Genomic DNA, 11,788 nt, shown 5'->3' on the forward strand with positions numbered 1-11,788 from the left:
ATTTTAGAATCCTAGCTTATTAATATACAATGAGTAATAGTTTGATAGCAGACTTAAATTCATACATGCTTCTCTTTTCTTGAATCCATATTTTGGGGGAAATGGAATTAGCAGGATCCTGGCTTAAAACTGTTTTTTTGTATTTTACAAACTTCCAAGATTAATTTCAGCCAAGCCCTCTGAATCCCTGTTTTGCTTTCTGCTAGTTAGGTTTTGTTAAACACACACTTGTTGTCCTTACAACATTAACATCTAAACACATTACATGTAATTAATGCGCTTAGGACCTGGGTACCAGTATGCTGGCTAAGGCTGACTTCTGTCTGGAAGGAGAACGGCTCACTGGCTACAACTGCTGTCAGTTGAAGTCACTGATTTTGTTACTGATTCTGTCTGAGTGTTTTATGTCGCTGATTAGCTGAAGGCCATTGAGAGCACCAGAAATGTTGCCTTAGTCAATGTTTTCTTTTTTTCCCCAAAGCTGTTCACATAAGTTAAGGAACATTAACCTGGTGGTTTCTGTTAACATTGGGCTTTGGATAACTAATTCTGAACTATTTTTAAAAAAGCATTCCTGCTTTAAAAAAAAGAGGTATTTACAGATGAATTTGAGGCATAAATTACATTGAGGGTGAAACTGAATGAACGAATGGGGAAGTACATTAGTATCCCAGCTTGCAATTATTAGACTATTTCCACTTTCTTAAGGAGGTCTTACTCTCAATTATTTGCTAGCGAATAAATGACTAAACTAATAATAATGCTGGGTCTTAAGTCCTGCTTCAATAATAGGTGGCTCAGAAGAGATCCTTTGTAATTCAGTCTCGATACCATATGTCTCTGACATTAACATGCTTAGTTCCAAATGAGTTGGCTTCATTCAAGCATCTTAATTCAAGAGCGATTAGATCTTAAGCTGAAAACCTATTAGGAGGTAAGCACTTATGTTGCTGCAAGTTATTAAAGGGACATCATCATGCAGTGGAAGATAAATCCGTTGTATCTAGTACTGGTTAGTTAAGTGAGGTTTGCTCGTCATACAATATTAAAAACCAACATAAAGGTTCGTTCAGAGTTGACCACATTCGAAGAAATTATGCACGTAATTGAATGTAATGCAGCCAAACTCTATGCGCATGGGATTCTCCAACGTGTGCTTCTGAAGGAGAGGTGTGGAAAACCATGTGACGCGTGACATCATCACAGTAGCATTTCCCCCATGCAGATTTGCAGCCCATGAAGCCAAGCAGGACAGAGGGAATCACTAATACAAGGGCGTCACATTATGCTATGATTTAGTTAGTTATCTGGTACATTTATATGTGGTTTGAAACAAAATGCAAATAGTAAAATCAGCACAGTGAAGCAAAATGAGAGCAATTCTAATAACTAAATGAAAGCAACACCCCAAACTTGTTAAAACACAGAAGGAAGCCCGGGGGAAAAAAAAAAAACCATTTCCCTGGTGCTAAAATAAATAGCAGAGTAGGCACCAGGGGAGACACCTTAGGCAGGGGGTGCCATCACTAAGAAGACCTTTCACCTGCCTCACCTCAGGATGGTGGGAAGAGTCCCTGATAGGCTCAGGCCGGTTGATGTGCAATTGGGCGTCGGATCTCAAATGGTGCAGGGCTTCACTGGTAAGCTTTAAAATCCAGCTTTAAAAATGGACCAGAAGACAATGCAGTCTTCCAGCTACACATTACAAGGGAGATGGGAGGGGACATGGACTTGTGGAGCCAACGTGGTGTGGTGGTTAAGAACGGTAGACTCATAATCTGGTGAACTGGGTTCACTTCCCCGCTCCTCCACATGCAGCTGCTGGGTGACCTTGGGCTAGTCACACTTCTCTGAAGTCCCTCAGCCTCACCTCACAGAGTGTTTGTTGTGGGGGAGGAAGGGAAAGGAGAATGTTAGCCGCTTTGAGACTCCTTAAGGGAAGTGATAAAGCAGGATATCAAATCCATACTCCTCCTACTACTTTTCTTCTTCTTCTTCTTCTTCTTCTTCTTCTTCTTCTTCTTCTTCTTCTTCTTCTTCTTCTTCTTCTTCTCCTCCTCCTCCTCCTCCTCCTCCTCCTCCTCCTCCTCCTCCTCCTCCTCCTCTAATATATAGTTTGGGATTTGGGAGGTGAACTAAAAAAAAATGTAACCAGACATTAGTGAGGATGTGATTATTCTAAACTAGTCATAGGACTCGGATTCGACCTCCATGTGTGAAATAGGAATAATAATAGTTTTAGACTGATACTGCTTTGTTTCTACTTTGCTTTCACTTTTCCTGACGTATAATAGATATGCCCTTTGGATCTTTTCTTTTGTTCAGTTCTTGGAAATGTGCAGCCCCTACACCATCGGTAGGCAAACTAAGGCCCAGGGGCTGGATCCGGCACAATCACTTTCTAAATCCGGCCCATGGACGGTCCGAGAATCAGCATGTTTTTACATGAGTAGAATGTGTGTTTTTATTTAAAATACATCTCTGAGTTATTTGTGGGGCATAGGAATTTGTTCATTTTTATGTTTATTTTTTTCAAAATATAGTCTGAAGGACAGTGGAAAAAGTTTGCTGACTCCTGTTCAGGTTCAGGATATGATTACACCAAGCACCGTTATTTAACATTTCTTGGTTTATGTATGCTTTTTTGTACCCAGCTCTCCTCCAAGGAACTCAATGTGGCATACAAGGCTCTTCCCAGATCCATATTATTCTCACAACAACCTTGTGAGGCAAGTTAGGCTGAGAGATGCCCTCCCCAAATCTGTAACAATACCATTGTGAACATCCTGGTAGATTTACACTTATTCTTTTCTCACTATTTACAGTGGTATCTCAGGCATAGGTGCCAAGTTCTGGATTGAAAAATCCGGGATCAGAAGTGCCGCGGCACCAGAAGTCGCTTCTACGCACTTCCGGACATGCGTAGAAATGACTTCTGGTGCCGGGCTGCCCGATTTCCGGTGCCCAAAGCGGCACCAGAAGTCACTTCTATGCACTTCCGGACATGCATAGAAGCAACTTCCAGTGCCGCTGTGCCCATTTCCAAAATGTCCGCAGCGCCAAAAGTCGCTTCTACGCATGTCCGGAAGTATGTAGAAGTGACTTCTGGCGTTGCAGACATTTTGGAAATGGGCACAGCAGCATCGGAGGTCACTTCTATGCATGTCCAGAAGTGCGTAGAAGCAACTTCTGGTGCCGGCGCGGCACCAGAAGAACATGGCCGCTGGCAGGAGCTCTGTAATCCGGGGGAATATGGGGTATTTTGCCATTCGGGACACCTGCGGGAAACGGTAAGAAAATACGGGGGTTTCCCGGGGAAAACGGGGTACTTGAATGGCAATGCCGATCACCTTGGGGGTGGCCCTCTCAAATATTTTATTGGGGGAGCCAAAGGGACCTCAGGCCCTAAAATTTGGTTCCTATGGTAAGCATACATGGATAATCAAGGGTTATTGTCTCAAAACTGAATCAAGAATGGAAAACCATTGTCAGTGTAGTGCAGGGCTGTCTTAACCATATGTGGCGGCGGGGTGCAAAGATCCGCCCGGCACCGGTCCCCCCCCCAGGTTGTCCAGTCCCAGGCACGCAGGAGGGTGGAGCTGGCTGGCATCTCGCTGGCTCGGTTGCCCCTGAACCTGCGGTGCAGAGCCGCCCACAGCAGAAGAGCCCATCATGGCGCTCCAACCGACGGGCGGGCTCTTCTCCAGACTCAACTCTTGGGCCTTGGACTCTCGGACTGGCGCTCCTGAGAGCCTGGCGCCCGGGTACCCCACACCCCTACCACCTATGGGTAAGACGGCCCTGGTGTTGTGCTATGTATGGGAGAAATGCTAGGCTTTAATGAATTTTTTGCTCTTGGGGTAGGTACTGGGCAAAATTATCTGATGGGATTTAGCAGTCTTGTCCCCTTCTGTGTTTATGTCTTTTACTTCTTTCATCTTTGTACCAAACATAACTGAGCAATCCTGGCAATGCAGTCCATTTCATTATTTTGTATATTAGTCTCGAATCCAAGCTTTAAATGTTAGTTCCATTTATGTTGTTGTTGTTGTTGTTGTTGTTGTTGTTGTTGCTGTTGTTGTTTTTAAATTTATATACTGCTTTACATGCCAAAACGGTGAATATGCCAAATTGGAGCATGCACAATCTGTGGAGGAGCTCAGCCTCATCCCTGTTGTATGATACCTCCAAATATTGTCTCTGTGATGTATTATGACTGACAACCCTGCTTGTACAACATATTTAACTGTGGGCTGTAATTAGCTGGGGTGAAATGCGCCTGACTGCGCTGCAAACTCCAACTGCAAAATTTATACCTTCAGCTGTGATCTCAAGATATAGCAGTTATCAAAATAGCCTTAATTGCTCTGCCATTGTTTGATGCTCTCGCGTGATTGATGCTACACTAAAGAAAATTGAAGGGTATAGTTTGTTTTAATAAAATGGTATGGTTTCATTTCATTACAGTTGCCTAATGAGTGCAAATCCATTTTGTTATACCAAGAATTGTCTCTGTTGGAATCTTTGTGAGATATTTAGCATGTTTCCTGGCACCATTTGACATCTACTCTGCATAATTCTTTATTCTACAAGGGCCCATTTTCTCCCTTGAAACATATCTAGAATTCTTATTAGGGATACTGACACATTGCTATCAGAACTTATAAAAGAAAAACCATGATTGCTATAATTCCTGAGGCTTGTGTAACATAATGAAAGGGTGCATCGTTATCTATGGATAACGATGACGTGCTTTTCCAGTTTTAGATAATGCAAAATGTTGCTATGTATCAACAAGGGAGCGTGGCAGTTTTCTTTTCCATGTCCTTTCATATTAATTTAGGATGGTTTAAACGCGTGCTGGTGGCTAGGTCCTGTTAGTCTGAGATGATCACTTGATCTTTCTTTTTAAAAAATAAGTTTTTATTGAGTTTTACAATTTTATATTCAATAAAGTCGTCATCAACACAAGAAAAAAATGTATAAATCCAAATCTCCCCCCTCCCATGACTTCCCTGAACCTCCTCTTCTCGTTCTTTAGTTATTCACCTCTTCTGCTAATTTTGTTTTACCTTAATTTTAAAATCTTTTGACTATGTATTCTCATATTCTTATCATCTTTATACCATATCTTTCAAAAGTGAACAAAGGGCCGACCAAAGTTGTTGACCTTTGAAGTTTTTGAGGTTGAACCTTTTTTTACGATTTTACCCCAAAGTTGTTGAGCTTTTTTTTAGGATTTTACCCCAGGAAATTAACTGCCATAGGGGCCGGATTAAACCAACCGGCAGGCCAAATTTGGCCCCTGAAATGCCCCCAAAATGGACTTTGAACATGCCTGCTCTAGGCAGTGGGAAAGGGAGAGAGAAACAGTTGGAAGATCAACAATATGGAGCTAAAGAAGCAGAAATGGTTTTTGATTTGACTTCCTGCTGAAGCATATGCCTCTTCAGTGTGTGGGATAAGCGATAGGAACCTTCTCAGTACATTCTGCTTGTCCGTTTATAAATCAAATATTATTGAGGCACCACAAATCTCAAGTGTTCCATCATCCCTAGGAAACCGAACCCAGTTGTGTTGTCTCTTCAGGTACAGGGAACACACAACAATGTTTTGGGTGGTGGAAACTGCTGAGGTTGTCCTTCAAGGAATGCTGTGTCATTTCCTTTCCAGGGTTACATGCGAGAAACAAAGGAAGGCTAAAAGTAAAACATAGGGGTGCTTCCTTCATTGCTCCCATGTGTTCTACCAAACCTGTATCTTTTTTATTATTTTTTTCATTTGCTCCCCTTTTATGTTGAAAAACGTTGCTTTTTGGATTGTGACCTGAAAGGGTCTGTTGACGTCTGAGAGCACGGCATGGAGATTTTTAGTACGGTGCTATATTATTATTTTATAAATTAATTCTGCAATATGGTTATGCTATGCTATTAATAAAAGAGTGTTGCAAAACAAATTTTAAATTAAAAGGAACCATGTTATTTAACCAAACCCCTGTCTCCCCAAGGATCAAGTCATTTTATTCCTTGTGATTTGGCTATTCTAAAACCACAAAGCTGAAAGAGTTTTGTCTCCATTTTATTTTATTTTTATAATGCCACTCAGGGGGAAGGAGCTCTTCCTTCTATAATTCACTCCATGTTTGTATGTGCTTAAAAAATACAATGGGCAATTCTTTTTATTGCACAAACCCTGCATTCTTTCAAATGGAAGGGGCAAACTTGGATCACTCTTCTATCTTTGCTGCAGAAAAGAAAATCCTTTCTAAGAAGTTTCTGTCTGGCGGAGCAAATAGAATATGGCTTCATTGGTCTATGCACACAAAAAAAGGAACATGTGAAAATTGTATTTGAAAAGTCCGGATGGTTTTCAGTTGTTTTCACTGGGGAGCGAGTTGTATTTCTTTCAAGGTGCAACGAGACGACTCTTAAATCTGTATATTAGCCAGTAGGTGGTGCTATTTGTACGGATGTCATCATCTAGTTTAGAAGGGAAGAAAAGCAACGCGACTTTCAGTTCCTGCATAGCTTGCCGTGATCGTATAGTGGTTAGTACTCTGCGTTGTGGCCGCAGCAACCTCGGTTCGAATCCGAGTCACGGCAGAAAGGAATGTGCATATTTTTTAAAAGCCTAAAACAAAGTGCTTTGCAATACTGTATCGCTCAAAGGCTGCTCTTTTAAAACAATTATAAGCAATCGCTTTAGCATGAGGACTGATACTTTTATAATGTTGAATACAGGAGTTTCATTCCAGGCATGCTTTTGATCTAATCGCTATTCATTGATGGAGACTTTGGCACTATCAATATTTAGCTTTATACTAAATAATAATAATAATAATAATAAATTATTTATACCCCATCCATATAATATCACTTTAGAATCCAATCTTTTAACTCAGATGACTATATTCATGTTTATTGTCTGTATATTTTAATCCTCCTCCATGTCTGTGTATATTTTAATTCCCCCACCCCAATCTTTGAACAAATAAAATAAAGACATAGTTTTAAATAACGCACACCAGTTTAATGAGATAGAATAGGTGAATACATACGAACTGACATTATACTTTCAGGAGCTCTTGAAATCTGGAAGAATTAGGGAGTTTACTTGTGTGTGCATTAAAAAAAAATTGTTCTAATACAAGAGTTTAGAGGTTTGTTGGGATATGCCTTCCATGCAAAAATCTGTGGGCTTTTCTGCATCTCTAGTGCTTCCAATCTGGCATGCAAAACACAGAAGACATTAATTTTGTGCTATTTCCAGAATGCAGTGCATCAGAAACTAGCCCTACACACATATATGGGCTTGTTGTATGGAACTTATTGATGCTGGCAGTGTATTAATTAATTTATTTATTTTTAAGAGCAAATAAAGTTTCTTCCCTCCTGCCGTGACTCGGATTCGAACCGAGGTTGCTGCGGCCACAACGCAGAGTACTAACCACTATACGATCACGGCAAGCTACTGGAGAAGTTGCTGCAAGGAACTTGGTTGGTATTTTCCTTTAAAGAGCTGTGAGAATATTGCCACCTAGCGTCTGTTGGCTAGGAAGGCTCATAAATCCCAAAGCACTTCTATGAAACAAAAACAATCAAAAAACAAGGCTTGTGTGAGTGAGCTTTTGATTTTGTTATAATTGTTGGTACAGGGTTCCCAGCATTGTTCATTGCACCGCCATCTTCATAATGACGGTCAAATAACCTTTGCTTCCAAGATGGAATATACTGTATTTTGGAAATGCATTATTTTCTGTTTGTTAGGTTTCCATCTCCTTTGCAAACGATGTTTATAAAGTGGATGATTAAAGCGTGCGGTGCTGAAACAACTTATTTTCTCATTTCTTAGCTGGGAAAGTCAGGACTTTTTTATTTTTTAAAGATGAAATGCACACAAATGCACTCACCACGGGTGAGCTGCTTTTTATCCTCTGCAAAGAGAAAAGCTCAGCACCATCAAATCTTGGAAAGCTCTTTATTTCCTCCCAAGTTGAGATGAGAGCAAGGGTAAGAATCATAGAATTGTAGAGTTGCAAGGGACCCCAAGGGTAATCTAATCAAACCCCCTGCAATGCAGGAATCTCAGTTAAAACATCCACGGCAGATGGCCATCCAACCTCTGCTTAGAAATCTCCAAGGAAGGAGAGTCCACCACCTCCTGAGTGAGACCGAGACAGCGAGACAGCGCTTATTGTCAGGAAATTCTTCCTGATGTTTAGTCGGAATCTCCTTTCTTGCGACATGAAGCCATTGGTTCAAGTCCTGGCTTACAGAGCACTATAAAATAAGCTTGCTCCATCTTCCATGTGACAGCCCTTGAGATATTGGAAGATGGCTATCATATCTCCTCTCAGTGTCCTCTTTTCCAGGCTAAGCATACCCAGCTCCCTCAACCGTTCCTCATATGACTTGGTTTCCAGACCCTTGATCATCTTGGTCGCCCACCCCTGCACAATTTCCAGCTTCTCAACATGCTTCTTAAAACGTGGTGCCCAGAACTGGACACATTATTCCAGGTGGAGTCTGTCCAAGGCAGACCCATATGTCATGCTGAGACTTGAAGACACTTAAGAAGCTTTGAGATATTTCTTAGTATTGTCCAAGTATCTTCCGCTGACCTCAGGGACAAAGCTCTGCTTTTGCAAGCTGGGGAGGACAGATTTCTGCTGGCTACCAAGGACCAGCCAAAAGTGACAGACTTGGGGAGAATTCATTGATAATAGCACAAGTAATACCTTAAGGCAGGCATCCCCAAACTGCGGCCCTCCAGATGTTTTGGCCTACAACTCCCATGATCCCTAGCTAACGACCAGTGGTCAGGGATGATGGGAATTGTAGTCCAAAACATCTGGAGGGCCGAAGTTTGGGGATGCCTGCCTTAAGGACTATACGTGACATTTGTCTACATAAAGAAATGCTGACTTCATCAGAAGCATAAACCCTGGTGGGGGCAGGAAGATTGTCTTTATTGTACAACGTGAGGTTCAGAAATAAATAAACTGAAAGCAGAGAGATCATCATAAATGAATCAATCACTTAGTGTAGATTTGGCCAGTTGACAGCCAACCTGTTCTATGTGTGTCCGACATGTAAATAACCCCCCAGAAAAAACTTCCATCAGTCCCCCAGTTGATAATGGGTCTCATAGTTGGGTTTTTTTCTGGTGGCCTTTAACATGAAAAAGTTTCCCCACTTTTGGTCTAGAGGCGAGGTCCTAGCAGGAAAAGCTACCTCTTCTGGTGTCTTTATTGCAGGATTGTGATATTGCTCTAATAGGGCTGAAAAGGGTGACTGGGAGAAGTTGGGTGCTAAATTTCACATAATGTTGTGGACTAACCAGACAGTTCTTTGGTTGCAGGCTTCTAGGGTTGTTTCATTTTTTTTTATGAGTTTAAAAAAAATGTGATTTCCAGATCTTATTCTTCTGTGCAATGTTGAAGGGATTGGCTCTAAAAATAGGCGACACGAGTTTTGCCTTTTGATTCAGTAGCAATGTTAAGGGTGATCTAGCCGAGAGAGTGCGCTATTTGGACAAACAGCTAGAGGATAGCGGTATATAACACAACAGTTATTGTTTAATATACCCTCATTAAATCCAAACTAACTTGAAATCTCAGGCAAGGTAAGTCTGTGAAAATCTAGAAAACGTGATTTTCACATCCTTATTTGAAAGTCTGTCCTGCTCCCACCATTTTATGGGGAGTGCAACTGGGAATACAGAGATTCTCTTTGAATGCCAATTCTCATGCAACTCGCTTCTTTGTACATCAGTCTGCTAGGTATAAAAATGCCAACAAATAAATAGCCTGGTTTGTTCATGACCTGGAAGCTGTATTTTTTATTTCTGAAAATTAATCCAACTCAGAGCTGGATTAGAGATGGCACATCCTTCAACAACAGGCTTGTGGGATCAAAGCAAGCAGTCATTCTACCTTGGCTGGAAATCCCTGTGTTTTTTATGCGTAGATCTGATTCATATCCATAGATGGCTACAATCACAACCATCTGTTTTGAATGAATATCAGTAAATCATCTTGCATCTGAGTCAATCGTACCTTGAAACATCATAGGGTAAGTGGATCAAGCAAGCCTAGGCTTTGTTTGGCAACTCATAATGCAATACCGTACAATTTCTGCGCGGTATTGAAATCACATTTGAGTGCTGCTGAAGCTATTCACAGCATTTGTGCTGATTTCTCTGTTGACAATAGTCTGCATAAAGGCAGCAGTTGATTGGTAAGAAGGTAAATAGAGAATTATTCAGTGATGCTTAATAAAACAGGACAGGGATGTCCAACGTCCAAGAGACTGCAATCTACTCCCACTAAAAAAAAACCTGGCAGTGATCACGATTGACCTGTTGGACATCCCTGAAATAGGACATGGTGGATCAAGGTGTCAAATCTGGAGGAAGCTAAGGCAAGGTAAGAAGAAGTCCCTTGTGGCCGGCTTCCAACACACACAAAATTAAATAATAAAACATCAAACATTAATAGTATCAATCAGATCCTATATAAAAAAAGTCACAATAACCAGGGCTGGCCCTACGGCTAGGCTGGGTGGCGCAGGGTGCCCGGGCGCCTGCCCGCGCAGCTCCGCCCACCCGCCGCGCTGGGAAACGGAGCAGGGCGGGGGCGCCGGAGGGACCCGTCGCACCATGGTGCCAGGGCGCCAAATATACTTAAGACGGCCCTGACAATAACTTTAAAATAAACAACTCATAACCAAATAAAGCAATATGCAATGATGCATTAGAATACAATAGTAAACACTATAATTAAACATTAGCAAGTAATAATTATACAGTTTACACTTATCAATTACAATAAAGAATTACTCATCTGAAATCGATAAGAATAGCAGCAAATCACAATACATAAAATACCACAAATCATACAGGACAATGCAAAAGGATTAAATTAAGAAACAAAGACACACAACTTTTAAAATTATTTAAAACAAAACAAAACAGAACTTTCCTCCCAGCTGCCTCTGCTGTTCTCAAAGTCATGGTCTGGGAAAGAGGAAAAAAGATTAAAGATCTAGGTTTAGTTTGCAAAAGAAGAGATAACACTAACACATCAATTTTTTCCCCAAAATAAAGGGTTAGTGCATACAAAAAACACAACTCAGTCTTTCTTAGGTATAGTTTTATCAATTTCAAATTAGCATAACATGGCACAGAATGACCTTCTGAGGGGAGGGGGCATTAGCAAAATGTCTTGTTATTACCACGGCTCTAAATTTCAGTCTCTGTTGTGAAGTTATTGTGGAATGAGGCTCAACCGTGGCTTCTTCTCCTTGCTTTGAAAACCTCCGGGATGTGATAGATGGGTTTCCAAAATCATCTTCTTTGTTGCCTTCTCAGAATCTTCTTCCTTTGTACTATCAGCCGCAACATGCTGCCTGCCAGCTGTATCACATTATTACTCATGTACGGCACAACAAAATCCTGCCTATAAAAACTTGACTCTCCGCCAGATTTGCAGTGGTGCTTCCATTCCATGATTAAAACTCAAGAAGTGTGAGGCCTACAGAGAGATGATTCCTGCCTGTGACAGTGTCTTTGTTTTGCGGCTGCAAATGTTTACTATAAAGCCGCATGGCCACTCAGCTTACCTATGGCTATCTGCTCCTGGCAAACTGTTTTTGTAAGAATGTTTAGCTATTACTGCTGTGCTCAGTTGATGTTTATCCCATATTACCAGGTTTTGCGTTGTGTTGTGGCTGGAAAAAAATATCATTAATATAATAAACATCTGGAGATGGAAGAGATAACAAACAGA

The 11,788-nt window shown here is 41.2% G+C and overlaps 2 non-coding genes across 2 annotated transcripts; one reads left to right on the forward strand and one right to left on the reverse strand.

The window, feature by feature from the left end:
- Window positions 1-6,530: 6,530 nt before the first annotated feature.
- Window positions 6,531-6,602, forward strand: TRNAH-GUG (transfer RNA histidin (anticodon GUG)). Its single transcript has one exon. It is a non-coding gene; the product is annotated as a tRNA-His (tRNA).
- A 790-nt stretch (window positions 6,603-7,392) lies between these two features.
- TRNAH-GUG (transfer RNA histidin (anticodon GUG)) lies at window positions 7,393-7,464 on the reverse strand. Its single transcript has one exon. It is a non-coding gene; the product is annotated as a tRNA-His (tRNA).
- Between the last annotated feature and the right edge of the window lie 4,324 nt (window positions 7,465-11,788).

The sequence above is a fragment of the Zootoca vivipara genome, chromosome 15, assembly GCF_965207765.1.
Source record: "Zootoca vivipara chromosome 15, rZooViv2.hap1.1, whole genome shotgun sequence".
Classification (NCBI taxonomy): domain Eukaryota; kingdom Metazoa; phylum Chordata; class Lepidosauria; order Squamata; family Lacertidae; genus Zootoca; species Zootoca vivipara.